Source organism: Aegilops tauschii, chromosome 7 (genome assembly GCF_002575655.3).
Source record: "Aegilops tauschii subsp. strangulata cultivar AL8/78 chromosome 7, Aet v6.0, whole genome shotgun sequence".
NCBI lineage: Eukaryota > Viridiplantae > Streptophyta > Magnoliopsida > Poales > Poaceae > Aegilops > Aegilops tauschii.
Window position 1 is genome coordinate 110,576,315 of NC_053041.3, and position 15,597 is coordinate 110,591,911.

At 49.3% G+C, this 15,597-nt stretch overlaps 1 pseudogene; it reads right to left on the reverse strand.

Moving 5' to 3' along the window:
• Nucleotides 1-11,849: 11,849 nt before the first annotated feature.
• Nucleotides 11,850-14,789, reverse strand: LOC109734635 (glutamate receptor 2.8-like; annotated as a pseudogene).
• Nucleotides 14,790-15,597: the final 808 nt, after the last annotated feature.

A 15,597-nucleotide genomic window follows, 5' to 3' on the forward strand; every position in this document is an offset into this window, starting at 1 on the left:
CGGTTCTCTATGCGAGTAACAACAAGTCAATTGGTATTTGACAAAACCATTGACATTATGTCTCCATTGTGAAAGATAGAGTCTAGGATCAAACCTATGATGTTTGATTAATAAAGTTTTCACGGTTCCTCTTACTAAGGCTTACCATTTACATGTCTATGTTAATGTTGACAGCACGGGTTAGGAAAGCCTCTTGATCCTGGAATTAGGACCATCAAATAAACCAACTCCCATAAAGTAATATGCTACCCTTTTCGAGATAGAATGGTGCACTATAAGTATTGAGGTTTAATGGCACTTCATTGCCCATTGGAACACCTTACTTTGGTATATTCTTTCTATTAAGAGTGGGCTTATGATGTTTGTTAACCTTATGACTAAGGGGGAGAATGTTGGAATTAATCTTCAGTTGTAACAAACTAAGAGATAAGGGGAGCTAAACCTCCCACGTACATGCCCTGATCGGGGGCATCAAACCAACGACTTGGTCTCGGTCCTGCCTCCCTAGCACCTAATACAAAAGGAAAATGACCCCTCCCGTGGAAAACTAACGATCTCACACAAGTAGGCCACGTCCTCTCTCTAACAACCGATCCTAATGAGGTGCTAAAGGAGACGAAGACCGACTACCACCGCCGGCCACCTCCAGTGATGTGTCGGTGGCATGTCTACTCCGACCAGCTGTTGCATCTCCAACGGGTCCACGAGGGTCATGCCAGCGGCGCTACTGGAGTGCTGCTGCTCTTCACCCTGCCTACACCTAGCAGGTAGGGGGCTGCACCTTTTGCCAACGATGGCCAAGGCCATCTCGGGTTCTTACAAGCGCTTCCATTTTTTATCTATGATATTCTAATCTTGAGATCAAGATCCTATTAATGTTAACTCTAAAGTTTATTTTCTAACATTTAGATCAAGTGACACTCTAGTAAAATCCCCATACCGCTCCAAATCGAGGGAGTATCTGATTTTGTTGTAATGCTTGGTAACTTGTCCCAAGACTTGATTCGCTGCAAAGTAGTTCATAAAAGAAAAGGGTATGTCTAGTTGGTACATGCATAAGTGATCTACAGTAGGTAGTGGCTATTGGACGCAAAATGGCGAAGTTCTTGTTCTCTTCTTCTTCTTTTTGAATGGTCACTGGGGGGAGGATCCCCACCTGAATATATTCAATCGAATTTGCCTAGAAGCCTCGCGGCTCCATACAAGATAGGTTCAAATGAACCAGAGTACACGGGGAAAACAGGAAAAGAGATGCAACCGAAAACACACACACACACACACATCCAGCAGAACCACCGGAAGACCCGCCGAGGAAAGGGCACACAGGGAGAAGAAGGCCTTTCGACAATCCGAAGCTGGACGCACCAACACCACCGACCGCCATCACAAATCTCATCAGCACAACCCGCCAGGAGGAGGACCTCAACTTACATCTTCATCTGACCAAGCAAGGAGAGCCTTGAACGTTGGTCGTCTGGTCGCCACCCAACAACACCCAGCAGAGGTAGAGGTGTCATATGGGAACGAGGTGATCCATTGAGTAGGATAACGACCCCGCTAACCCGGCTTCGGATGAAAATCAGAACCAATCCAAAGCAAGGCTGAGCCATGATCTCGCATACAGAGCACCACCTCCTCGCCAACAAAGCACAAACCACCATCAGCGCCAAGCCGGCCGCACCACCACAACCGTCAAACCCGCAGCGAGCAGCCACCACAGAGACCAACCGAGCCTAACCCAGATGATGCCTTCAAGAAGGGATGCGACACAATGTGCGCCGCCATCGTCCGTTCCAGACAGACTTGGAACATGGGTTTCCCCCGGGATGTGAAGGGGTAGTCACCATGACAGCGCCGCCTCCAAGGAGGTTAGCGGCGCCCACAGGCATCACCGGCGCCGGCTCCGGCAGGAGCAGGGCTCTCGCCCAAATGAGCAGACCACCTCCAATAAGCATCGAATTGATCTCGTAGCACTGCTCCCTGCACCACCACAGAGAAGGGCCACTGCAGCCCCATCGCCACACATGACCAAATCCGGGTCGTCGTAGGCCAGATCCGGCAGGATCCAACTTGCCCCCCGCCGCTCCCCGCCGGATCGGGCCAAGCCGAAGCCGACAGGCGCGCCGCCCACGCCAGCGCCGCCAGAAGGCAGAACCACAAGCCAGAGCGGACGGCGGCGCCTCGGGGAAGGGCGAGCACCGCCACCCCGCGCCTCACAGCGACCTCCGCTGGACACATCTGAGCCGAAACCAGCAGCCATCCCCGACGCCAACCGGTCGCCAACACAGCAGGGAGACGCTGATTCGGGGAAGGCCAGCGGAAGGGAGCCGCGAACGCATCCGCCCCACTGTCTTCGACCACCACCAGCAGAAGCGACGCACGCCGGAGTCACGCCGTGCCGCCCGCCGCCCCACGGAGCTCCCCCAACCCGCGAGCGGTCTGCACGAGGAACGACGGCCCGCCGCCGCCAGATCCGCGCGGGCTTCGCCCGGCAGAAGCTTTTGGCGGCGGCGGGAGGAAGGGGGGTGGCTAGAGGGGAGGTTCGGCCGGAGGGGATTGGGTCGCCGCCCGAGCCGCCCTGGGGAGGACGGCACGGGGGGGGGGGGGGGGGGGGTCGGAGGAAACCCTCTGTTCTCTTCTGAGATTTGAGATGTCGATCCTCGAGCCGGGTTTGTCTCTGTGATGTAGTCGTAGTCGTAGAGAGATGAGGCTAGTTCTTATGCTATTGTTCTTGATGGTTTGTTCCCTGTAAACACAATGTTAAGGTTGTTGCTGGATGCACGACTTGGCTCTTGACTATTGCAAAATATCTTAAATTGGAGACAAACTTTTTTGAGAATCTTTGTTCGCCGTGATTTCTCTCTGAAAACTAAGTGGACACAACAGCTACTTGTTTGTTTAATAAGGTTGTAAACCCAGGCGCATGCATCTTTATTTCTTTTCAAACAAAGTGTTCAAATTGAAGGGTTTTTTTTGCTCGGACGCTACAATAGTTTCGATGTAGTACAGGAACGAAAGATAAATAGCATCGAAGGACAGAAGTCAACAGATCCATACGCTGGATGCATAGTTGACTGGCACAATAAGTTTTCATTAATCAAAACTAACATAAGTTAAGGCGGGAGGAAGAAATAATTAGTATGTGAGTCACTTCTTATGCAAAAACAAATCGAGGCTAGGCGGAGCAAAAAATGCTGAATTAGCTAAGCGATCTCCAAGAAAATCAAGGAGTTGAGTGACCTCCGTGGATGAATGTGAGAGCGCATGGTGAATGGATTGATCTTGAACGGATTGGTCTTAGTCAGCCTCAAGGAGTTGACTGCCGTGTGTCCCAATTTAGACGTGGGCTAATCCGACAATAAAAGAAAGTTGGAATTATATTCCTTTTTTAAAAAAATGGTTATTTGTCACTTTCAACACAGGGCTTTGCAGAATTGCCACTGTCAAGATTGGCTTGGTAAAAATGCCACCCAGCTCATCCATAATGCTACATCGACGGGCTCTTTACAGGGCTTTACGGACAGGCTTTGAGCTGTCAACTAATCATTGAATTAAGGTGAGGAAGGGGCCCCACCCACCTGAAAATCATAGGGGAGCGAATTAGAGTGAATCATGTAAGGGTCTGTATGTTTAGCATTTTTGCCCAGCTCATGTACGCTTTAATTACCATGCAATTTCTTCTTTTTTCCATCAAAAATCCTACACTTACGGGAAAACTGCCACGGACTGATTTCACGGAGGGATGTGTCCTCGTCTCAGCCATAAATTCTTACCTCCTTGATTTTAACTGACCCCACCTCCTGATTTTAACTGGGCCATGTCAGCCTGTAACCCTCTTTCCGTAAGATGTGGCCCGTAGATGTAGCAAAGCTCTTTTTCCATTACTTTCCTTTTTCTTTTCCATTTTCTACGCACCTAAAAGGACCCAAGTGCCTCTAACCTTGTCCGATGCGTGTGGACTGGTTGGATATGGGTTGCTCGTCGCCGAACCTCACTGCTGCCTGCGCAAGCGACCGCAGCTCTCCGCCTTAGCTTGCCCATGCCTGTGCGAGCAACCGTAGCTCCCCGACGGTGCTCACCCATGCCTCGCTGATGCCCGTGCGAGCCACTGCGGCTCGTCGCCGGTTCTCGTCCACGTCTGCAGGCGCCAGCACAGCTCGTCCTCGCCTGGCGGTTGCCTGCGCGAGCCACCGCACCTCGCTACGGGTTCTCCCCCACGCCTTCGCGCGACAGCGCAGCTCCCCGCGGGTGCTTGCCATCCCCTGCGTGCATTGGGGCAGCTCGCCCTCCCCTGCTGGAGGAGCGTGTTGGGGATCGTAGCAGAAATTAAAAAATTTCTACGCATCACCAAGATCAATCTATGGAGTCATCTAGCAACGAGAGAGAGAGGAGTGCATCTACATACCCTTGTAGATCGCGAGCGGAAGCGTTCAAGAGAACGGGGTTGATGGAGTCGTACTCGTCGTGATCCAAATCACCGATGATCCTAGCGTCGAACGGACGGCACCTCCGCGTTCAACACACGTACGGAGCGGAGACGTCTCCTCCTTCTTGATCCAGCAAGGGGGAAGGAGAAGTTGATGGAGATCTAGCAGCACGACGGCGTGGTGGTGGAAGCAGCGGGATTCCAGCAGGGCTTCGCCAAGCGCTACTGGAGGAGGAAGAGGTGTCACGGGAGGGAGAGGGAGGCGCCAGGGCTTAGGGTGCGGCTGCCCTCCCTCCCCTCCACTATATATAGGGGCTAGGGGGCGCATGCCCCCCTTGGAGATCCCATCTAGAGGGGGGGCGGCGGCCCCTCGGGGGGCAACGGCGCCCTTAGGGTTTCCAACCAGGGGGGGCGCATGCCCCCTCGGGGGGCAACGCCCCCCTAGGGTTTCCACCTAGGCGCCTTGGGCCCTTGGGTGGAGCGCACCAGCCCACCAGGGGCTGGTTCCCACGCCACTTCAGCCCATGGGGCCCTCCGGGATAGGTGGCTCCACCTGGTGGACCCCCGGGACCCTTTCGGTGGTCCCGGTACAATACCGGTGACCCCCGAAACTCTCCCGGTGGCCGAAACTGGACTTCCTATATATAAATCTTTACCTCCGGACCACTCCGGAACTCCTCGTGATGTCCGGGATCTCATCCGGGACTCCGAACAACTTTCGGTTAACCGCTTACTAATATCTCTACAACTCTAGCGTCACCGAACCTTAAGTGTGTAGACCCTACGGGTTCGGGAGACACGTAGACATGACCGAGACAACTCTCCGGTCAATAACCAACAGCGGGATCTGGATACCCATGTTGGCTTCCACATGCTCCACGATAATCTCATCGGATGAACCACGATGTCGAGGATTCAATCAATCCCGTATACAATTTCCTTTGCCAATCGGTACGTTACTTGCCCGAGATTCGATCGTCGGTATCCCAATACCTCGTTCAATCTCGTTACCGGCAAGTCACTTTACTCGTTCCGTAATGCATGATCCCGTGACTAAGTACTTAGTCACATTGAGCTCATTATGATGATGCATTACCGAGTGGGCCCAGAGATACCTCTCCGTCATACGGAGTGACAAATCCCAATTTCGATCCGTGCCAACCCAACAGACACTTTCGGAGATACCTGTAGTGCACCTTTATAGTCACCCAATTACGTTGTGACGTTTGGTACACCCAAAGCATCGGTATCCGGGAGTTGCACGATCTCATGGTCTAAGGAAATGATACTTGACATTAGAAAAGCTTTAGCAAACGAACTACACGATCTAGAGCTATGCTTAGGATTGGGTTTTCTCCATCACATCATTCTCCTAATGATGTGATCCCGTTATCAATGACATCCAATGTCCATGGTCAGGAAACCGTAACCATCTATTAATCAACGAGCTAGTCAACTAGAGGCTCACTATGGACATGTTATGGTCTATGTGTTCACACATGTATTACGATTTCCGGATAACACAATTATAGGATGAACAATAGATAATTATCATGAACAAGGAAATGTAATAATAACCATTTTATTATTGCCTCTAGGGCATATTTCCAACAGAGCGTTCCAGTGGCGAGGGTGGTGCTGAAGAGAAGATGGATGCCTTGTGCAGGTCCTGAGCAAGTGGCGCGATGGCAGCAGCGGCCTGAGCAATTGTGAGGAATCAAGACGGTCGGGCATTGCTGCCTGCTGGCAATGACATGGAAGGCTTATAAACCTCCAAGACGCTGCTATGCAGCAGAAGCGTTGGCCGTTGTGGCAGCCCTGCAGGCGGCTGCCAAGTTTGGCATTGCTCAGATGATTCTAGGATCTAATTCTCAGAACTTGTTTGATAAAGTTAATGTATTGCACTGGCGATATTTTGATTTAGTCACTGTGCTGTATATTGCAATAGAGTTTGCAACATGGTTGCCCATGAACTTGCTAAGTTTGACGCTGCTTTGGGTTTCTACGATCCATTACTATGGAAGGATTTCCCTCGGTCCGTACGTGATCTGGTGAGCGGGGTGATTATGCTGCATCATCAACGTAGTAGAAAATCTCCCTCGTCTCAATCAAGAATGTAGTAGTAGAATTTAATGTGTCTGTCTGGTGCCCTACAATTTTGTCATGCATTGAATTGAACTTATAGAGTTGTTTTGCCTGACAAAAGTTATCGGGCGACTTCGGTATGTTCCCAGGCGTAGCATTGGTCAGCCGAAGCGATAAATTCCTTTACTAGATGACCCGTTGTGCCCAAATGGCGTAGAGTCCCATTTAAAACCATGAATGCTTTGAAAATATTTGTATTGTTTAGTAACTTTAGGTTTTATTACCTAGCACTCAAGGAAAAATTCTAACGCTTTTATATGAAAATTTAAGTAACACCTATGTTTCAAAATATATACTTCAGCATGCATAATTTGTTACGTTATTGAGGTAACATAGAGGCCAAATGGTGCAACGTCCCAATTCACAATTGGTAAGTTTTAGATGCAATTTAGGTGTACATCAGGATCTTCACTCAAAAAGTAAAGGTAGACTACACGGAAATCCACACAATGTGCTTCCATCTTTTTTTATTCTCAACACCGGATCATTAACATTAGTCCAGTTGTTTCCTTATAAACTGAGTATAACATATGTGAGATTATAATTATAAATTTTGTTGTGGGAACAAAACAATCACTACAACTGAGCATGAAGGACTATCGGACGGGCGAAGCTAGAGCCACAAGACCGTCATTCTTCTCCTCGACCACAGGCATGACATTCCTTTGCAGGATTCATGAATTTATTTTCCCTAAAAGATGTATGTGTCATAAGGGTTATCATAATTTCCATATAAGCTTATCACAAAAACTTAAGGGATTTTTGTTGTTGTTTAAAGAAACGAACACAAATACCTGTAGCAAAGGGGTCAGTTGAGGAGAGACTCCCAGTTGCTTCAGAATCATCTAATCTACATAAGTCATGAACATGAATACCAGTGTTCATTTCATCAAGTAGACATGGATGCAAAACTGGATGTAAAAGTTTGCTATGGTTAGCCTCCATGATAGCAACAAGAGGGCATGCAGACCAGAGCAAAAGCAATTTGACCATTTCTAATACACATGGCCACGTCCTTTCTCTTGGCACCGAGGGCTGCATGCGAGCGGGACTCGGGCGGCGCCAACCCTAGCCCGCCGCCGGCCTCCCTCCCCCTTCTCCTCTACCTCGTCGCCACCGGAGGGGGTCGCCAGCACACCGCCCGGCCGCCGGGGAAGGTGGCGGCGGGGATTTTGCCTGCTCCGTCGCGTGCGGGGGGCTCCGGAGCCGAGGCGGCGGCCTCGGGTGGTGGCGCGACGTCGTCCTCAGCCAACAGCGGCCGCGGGTGCTGGCCGGCTGCCTTGGCCGCGCGGGCAGCAAGGCGGCGGCGGCGGGTTGAGGCTGCTGGACGCCGGGCCGTGGGGGCGCCCGTACAGATGTGACGCCTTTGCCTCCAACGCTCGGGTCCCCTTTCAGATCCGGTCTTCGGTCGTCCCAGGCTGCCGGCGCCGGGTTTGAAGATGGGGCTGGGGGCGGTGTAGTGCCCGGAGAAATCCAGGCCGATTCAGCCGGCCACGACGGCGGCGACGCCCGCGGGCGCCGTCCCCTACCTATAGGCGCCGTTATGGTACTCCCCTCCCCCTTTTGCCTTCCTCCCCTGCTCGTTACCGGGCGAAAGCGAAAATCCTTCTGGATTGGGCGGCAGCGACGCCCGTGGCGTCGTCACCTTCATGAAGGTGCCGCCTTTGGTGAGTTTTGGGGCATTGGCGAGCTCAGTCCGTTGGTAGGCGTTTGGCAGCTGCGTGGTTGGAGTCTGCGGTGTTTTGGAGGCACTGCTTACTGTGTTCGCCTACTGTGTGGTAGTTCCTGGTCATCTCTCCGGCCATCAGCATTCAGAGCCCATTTGCGGGGGATTGGGTTCCCCTTCAGTGGGTGCCGTGGCCATTGTGGGCGGTGTGAGCTTGGAGCTGTTAATTGCGAACTGGGTGGCGCCTCTCTGCTCCGCAATGGGCTTCCTCCATTGCAGCTTCGTCATCAACAGTCTCGCCGTGCATTTGCTTCTCCTCGTGTGCAGTTCCCTCTCAGTGCCCAGGTTCCCCTTTGTTGAGATCGGAGGTGCATGCTGGCGGTGCTTTGGTTTGGTCTTCCCGGTGGCAACGGTGGCGGTTACTCATCTTAGCTCTTGGGAGAGCGTCTCTATGTTTCGACGGATCGGCACCTCGTGCCAGGCGAGGGGGCAGGGAGCCCCTTTCGGAGATGGAGGAGGTCGTATCCGTTTTGGCCGCAGCCCATGGAGCTGACAATGTGTTACTTTCAATCTGCTAGTTATGTCTCCTCAAGGCCTTCTTGGTGTCACTGAGCGGTGGACTGCGATCGGTGGAGGGCTTCATCCTCTTCAAGCTGCTCTTGGGCTTTAGTTTCTTCATCTTTGCTTGTAGGTTGTATGAAGCTAGCTAGCTGTTGCAGAGTACTATATATCTCTTAGCTGTTTTGTTTTTCTGTTACTGTAAGTGGGTTGATGATGTAATCCTGGCCGGTTGATGGCTTTGTTAATTCAAAGCCGGGCTCGACTTAAGCCTTCGTTCTAAAAAAAAAGGCTGCATGCGAGCACGCCGGGTGACCACTGTAGTAACCAAGAGAAATATTCCCCAAAATCACCCATGGGATGCTACATGAAGGGTACTACAGAAGACATCCACTGTCAGCTGAAAGCAACAATTTGTTCTGAAATTTGTAGCTTTATGAAATTTATTTCTGATGCATGGTCATGGGCTTGTTATGCTTCTAGAATAGCGAGGGTAAATTGCATTGCACAGACTTGAAAACTCACTGTAAAGTTTCGTGCGCCTGGACATATGCAAGCAGGAGGAAGGAAGAGGGAGGAGGAGGGGGCCAGATACCGTGGCGGTGAGCTGCTGCGGCTGGACGTCGAGGTCAGCAAGCGAACGTATGCTACGCGGCGACGCACGCACCTGCTCGTCGATCTCCATATTCTTGACCGGCACTTAGGCAGCAACTCAGCAACTTGTAGCAAGATCAGCACCTGCAAATATTCAATCCAAATTTGAGCACCAAAAGATCAGCATGTATATAATATATTATCCATGGAAGAAAAGAGATATGTCACGGGCAGTACATATAACTAAAAATGAAAGTACTTGTTGCTAGCGAGTAAAAGGATCTATGACGAGGAAAATACGCTGGAGCTCATGGGTGCTCCACACCCCTATACGAATAATAATCATAAAAAATTCAAAAAAATCTAAAATTTGGGGATATCAAACGTGGGTTCTCAATCTACTTTCATGTGAAATTTCGTGAAAAAAAACCAGGAAACATATCTGTGGCGAAGGACATACTATCCGAACAAAAATCCATCCAAGCAGTTTTTTTCTATACATAGAATTTTTTTTGTCTTTTTTGCCACGAATATGTTTCCTACTATTTTTTCGCGAAATTTCACATGGAAGTAGATCGGGACCCCAGGTTTGATATCCCAAAATCTCAGATTTTTTTTCAAATTTCTCAGTATCTTTTTGAATTTAATGTTTGTATAGGGGTGTGGAGCACCCGGGGGTGCTACAAATCGGCTTCCGACGAGGAGTACTATTATCCACTATACAGAGAACATTTCTCTTTGTCAAATAACTTCACTGAATCATAGTAAATTCAATACATTTTTGGAAGAAAAAACTTGATCTATGTCCATGGGGCAATGGGGAATAAAATCGTTGGGATACTTGATTTGTACATTGATTTCAGCAAAAAACATTCCTCAAAGTGAGGAAATATACAGTCCAAAAACTACATCAAGATTGAACCTCATATGATTTTGTAGACACGTCCTCCCCCGCGTACTCCATTGGGACGTCAGCGGCCTCCGTCTGCCTGCCGGCCTGTCAGCCGGCAGCAATGGCGGTCATCTCCTTCTTCTGGTCGAACGAGAGGCTATCCTGGAGGGCTTTTGAGCGCGTGGAGGCTATGGTGGACGTGGTGCGAAGAGGTGAAAGGGACCGGAGGAGGATGACTACGACTATGGCCGGGGCTGGAGTTTATATAGCGGGCGGATGGCAATGGTGGGCGGTAGACGGACAGACGGGTGGCGCACGAGTAGATTCCTCGGCAACTGCATATCATTAATGTAGGGCTATGGACCGCCGAGGTGTCGTTTGAACGCGGAGCAGTCGCGTGCACCGGGAAGCGGCGCGGGCGGCGCTCTCTCAGCTGTCGTGCAGCTTCAATGCCGGCAGCAGTGAGAGGTCGTCTGTTCTGGCCAAGCATGAATACGACACTGACGCTCTGGAGTGGCGCTGACCGTTTTGGACGGGAAGCGCGTGGGGCCTAGGGATGGGGTTAATGGTGGGCCAGGGCAGTCAGAAGTGGACGTGGCAGCGGTCCGAACGCCGGCAACCCCCCCCCCCCCCCCCCCCCCCCAGTTTGTCTCCGGTTTGCAGGAAAAGTGCATCTAGGTTGTCGAGCGGACCGATACATGCCTGCATTTGATGGTAAAACACATCCGGATCGCACGGTCCGGACGGTTGCGGGTGGCTCGAGGGTCCGCGTTGGAGATGCCCTAACTTGATATGCATTCAGACTATCTAAGAATCGCATTCAGCAACCCAATTGGTCTCCATATTTTCTCTCGACTGAGAACTGTTTGAACTCCAGATACAAGAACGACAAGTATCTTGCAGTGTGCAAAAGTAACAAAAATGTGGACCAACTTTCTTTCGACATGTACAACTCTGGGCTACAGTATATACCTCCTGTGACAAAGTATAAATCAGACAAATGTTGTTAGTTCCCATAATAATCGGGCAGATAGTAGGATTTCCTTGGCACTCGCCTGTCAGTGATCATCTATACACTCTTTGAAAATAAGACCAACGACAACCAATTCAGAAAATAAATTAATCTGGGTATCAGTCACTGAAACTACTATTTCTAGCTAGGCTATGATTTGGGCCCATCACCCATTCTTACACTCATTCCCTTATGACATTGCTGAATATCCATATAAGATGGAACAGAAGTATTTGTCATTTCTTCTGATCTGATGCGCGCTATGCAGAACAGTTGTCGGCATCTCATCGGGTGTTCATCTCGATTAGGATGGCTGGTTCGGGCACAGAGTCATTGGGTTCTACATCACCAGGACTTTCTCTGATCCCATTGACACCCTGAGGATGCTCATTTCTGGCTTCATGGTGGGGTTGATCAGCCATAGACCCGTTGCCCGTGCCGTTCTGCAGCGGACCAGATCCTCCGTGGCCTTCACTTCCGCCATCTCCCTCGGAACTCTGCATATAAGAATCCCTCACTTCGGTGTATTTGGCATGAACTGACTTGGCAATGCTTATCAACAGCATGAGAGCTGAGATACATACAGTGATGATGAAGAGACCAGAGAAACTTTGCAAAGTGAGAGGTGCCGCATCTGTGTTGGGCATGCCATAGCTCGGCAATGGTGTCGCTTTGCCTAACCATTTCTCTTCAATTTGTGAGCCCTCAGCCCCAAATGTCAACTCCAGGATGGCAACCGAAAGATCATGCACCAGCTGAGACTCTTTCGGAAACACCTGAAAACAAAACATATGATGCTAGTTGGACAATATTGTTTTGTCAGTGTAGGTATTGTAAGGATGCAGAGTGAATCTGCTGAAGTGCTAGAGTGAGAAGCTTACGAAACCAAGTCCAGGTGTCTTGTATATGCGATTGACCATCTGGAATTCATTATGGTATTTAGGGTCAGAGAGAAACGAGGTTATATAAGGGATCTCATCAACGATAGCCGAGACACCTCCATTCTTTGACCCCTTTCTCAAGGCTTCAGCATATTCCGTTTTATTCGTGTAGGCATTTAACCTATTAACGTTGAAGCCTCGTTTTTTCAAGACAGATTGTACAAATGATCCAGATTGGTATCCAATATAATCACCATTTGATCGGAGCTGCTCAAGATCTGTCACTGAGGGCCGGAGCCTCTTTGCAGTCAAAATGGATGATAAGCTAGCTGTGTAGCTCTGCACTATAACCAGCACAACAAAGCACCATATCACCACAACAATTTTCGACAGGGGGCTTCTAATAATTTGACCTGTGCAGATATTACAATACTCAATAGATTAGAGTATTCCGGAAATATGTAAGGTATGTAACCACTTATAATGGATCAAGTATTGTGAGCAAGTTTGAGCCTGCTAACCATGAGAAAATGTCAAAGTAGAGAAAGAAAAGTAGAGAGCAGTGCTGCACTGTCTCAAACTCGATCCTTGGTACTCCGGGTTTCTGGGCCACTCGATCGTCCACACAACAAGTCCAGTGAAGAAGAATCCCCCCATAAGTGCTAACCAAAGTTCTGTTGTTAATGGCTTTAGAAACACCCATTCAATTGCTGGCTTGGAGTCATTCTCGGTGAGCACAAGCAGTGACACGCCTGACTCGGTGTATGGCATCGTGAAGTCCACGTCTACAGCTCGCTCTGCGGTTATAGTTATGTCACCCACTACTGCATCGTAGATCTGGTTGTAAGAACCGACAAGGTACAATATGAGTTATGTGATTCTCACGAAATGCAGAAATGGCATGCAAGTGAAAGGAGCAAGGCTCACCCCCAAAGACACGTTGCATACTAGCTCGTCATAAGAACCATCAACGACAACGAACTTATAATGAAGAACACGTGGTAGTTTCTTTGCAGCAGCCTCAAAGATATCAATGCAATAGCCACTGACTTTATGAGAAGTTGCATTCACAAAAGCTTTAAACCCCGGTTTTTGAGGCACAGCAATCCTGAGTGTCTTCACATAGCCTCTGGTCAAAGCTCCTGTTTCTCTTCCCGATAGTATTCTGTTGTTCATTATCCCGATTTCTGGATTAACACAAGTTTTAGTACCTTATCCGACTGCCAAGACAAAGTTGTATGGGAAAAAGGAGAGCTCCATAGCACAACAATAAAATTAATTGAATATGACTAACACACATAGATTAAAATAGCCCGCGAAATAGCCGCGATAGCTGCCCGGAAGCCTCGCCGCTACGCTATGGCTGCTGCCGCGAAATCCTCCACATATCCCTATAAATGGCTCAACAATCAACAAATCCCTCCAGAATCATCTCCCCCACCAGAAAAATTTCCGCTATTTGCCGCGATTGCCCGCTATGGCGGCCGCTATAGCTGCTGGGAGAGGCCGCCGCGAAATCGTTTCTCCCGCGATTTTAATCTATGCTAACACATGAGAGTGTTTAAGGTAACCAGAATATAGCTTTGCACTTCTTCACACACTTAAGAGGAAAACCACATGTTTTTAAGTGACCTACAAGTTTAACTTGGTTCTCATGTTTGGATACGTAGTTCGATCTTACATCCTTTCCTCCTATTGCTATACGTGCTACTACACATGCAAAACACAAGCCTGTTACTTGGTGGTACAAACCGATTTTTTTTTTTGGCTTAATATCAAAGTGGTACAAAATGGGCAATACAATTCAGTGTAAAATGAATGTGGACCACAGATAGTATGTACTACTTTCCACCTCGACGATCTGAAATGGTCGATATTGTCCATCTAACAAGGGTATTATAGGAGACATTTTTGTAATGGCAGAAGAGTCAAACACCTATTAAGAGCTAAAAAGATCATAGACATGTTCTAGGTTTCACCAGATCTCAGATATGCACAACAACTTATGCTTAAATGTGTGGGATCATACAGTGTGTACTACAATATTCACATCGATCCCCTTGTTTGGCACTACTAGCAGAGTAATAGTTGTTGAATTTCTTCACATAATATTATGAGATGAAGGCCAACTGGACAGGGCCTCGGCATTGGCAACAGCGAACCTCCTCGGCCTTATTTGGAATGGATCTGGTTTGGAGTTCCTCACCTGGGCTGAGGAGAGGAGGTAGCCCGTCGCAGGTGCGGCGAGGGGCCTGCACTGCATCTACCTGGAAGAAGGTAGTCCATCTTCTGCCCCATTGGCAACAGCGATCCCCGCCACCGTACGACTCCCGCAGACGGTGGGGGGCCGGGACGGGAGGTCATTCCGACGAACAGCGACCTCGCCGCCGTTGCGCCGGTCGGCGGAAAGGCTGAAAGATGGCGACCAGGGGGGGATCTAGGATGCGTTTGGTTTAGGCCCAAGATTGGCCCTATAAAATATGGATGCCCATAAATGGGCTTATGCTAAATTCCCATGGGCCAGGCCCAAAACACCTCTGAGACAAAACTGAATCAAAATCCGTACCGAAAAGATTCTCAAAAAGAAAATCTACCGGAAAAGGTTTTTAATTACTGAAAAAGGAATCAACATCTATACCCGTACAGCTCTCAGTTAAGGTTGTTTCGCTCAAAAAAAAAAGGTTGTTCGAAGAACGGCGTTTCTTTCACAAAGCTCTGGCTAGTGTTTGAGTCCAATTTTCGCTGAACACTGAAACTTCGGGCCAATTCTTTTGAGCGGCTTAAAAAATAAGCTGCCTCTTCCCAGCTTAAAAAATAAGTCAATTTTATAATTTGTTGAGGCTTCTAAATTAGTTATCCCATAACTAGTTTAGAAGCCCTCCATGAATAAAGGAGACGGCTTAAAGTTAGGGAGAAGGCGGCTTGTTTTTTAAGCTGCCAAAAGAACTGACCCTTCATCGATGAACGTGTCTCTATCATGCGGTTCATGATCGGGCGGCTATCACAGCTTGAAGGTTTCTAAGAACGAAAAACCACTATTGAGGGTTCTATTTATAAGTTGTGTAAACTGTATTTACCGGCCGTTGTAGCATCTCCGGGTGAGCCACGGGGAAGCCCGTCCAGGCGGCACGCCTCCGGCGCCGGGGAAATGCTCCCGTCGCCGGCCGCGGCCGGCATGCTCCAGAGCGTGAGCATGACGAGCAAGACGACGGCGAGCGAGCGCTCCATTTTTGCATCTCCCCAGTCCAAGCCATCGGCTCGGTATATATATACAAGTAGCCTGATGTGATGTAACTAAAAGTCTAGACGTTGTAACTGGTCCTTGTTGAAACTTCGATGCTGGCTGGGTAACCTGGCGCGGGCGGCGCGAACGAACCGGTCAGAAGGCCTTTTTTTTGCGGGGGTAAAAAGGGTGTATTAATC